Genomic DNA, 353 nt, shown 5'->3' with positions numbered 1-353 from the left:
CGGGCAGCCAATGGGAGGGGCCGGGGAGCAGCCAGGTGAGCGGGGCTCCGCTACATCCCTCATTTCCCATCGCTTTCCCGGCGGGAATGGGCGCCGCGCGCTCTTCCCGGTGTCACGGCCGTGATTATAACCCCATGTGCTTCATACAAGGAGGCGGACGGCGCCGACCACCCTAGAGATTAACTGACTAATTGTAGCGTAGCTGGTACGCGGCGCTGCTGGTTCTTGCGGTCTTCTAAACCGTCCCAAACCATGAACCCCCTTCGCAGAACACCTTCACCTCCCCGAGGCAATAACATCGGTTCCCCAGCAGCGCAGCTGCTCCATTAAAATGTCAAAAGGTTACTTTTCAA

This window comes from Geospiza fortis, unplaced genomic scaffold, assembly GCF_000277835.1.
Source record: "Geospiza fortis unplaced genomic scaffold, GeoFor_1.0 scaffold84, whole genome shotgun sequence".
Taxonomy (NCBI): domain Eukaryota; kingdom Metazoa; phylum Chordata; class Aves; order Passeriformes; family Thraupidae; genus Geospiza; species Geospiza fortis.
This window is presented reverse-complemented; position numbering follows the sequence as displayed.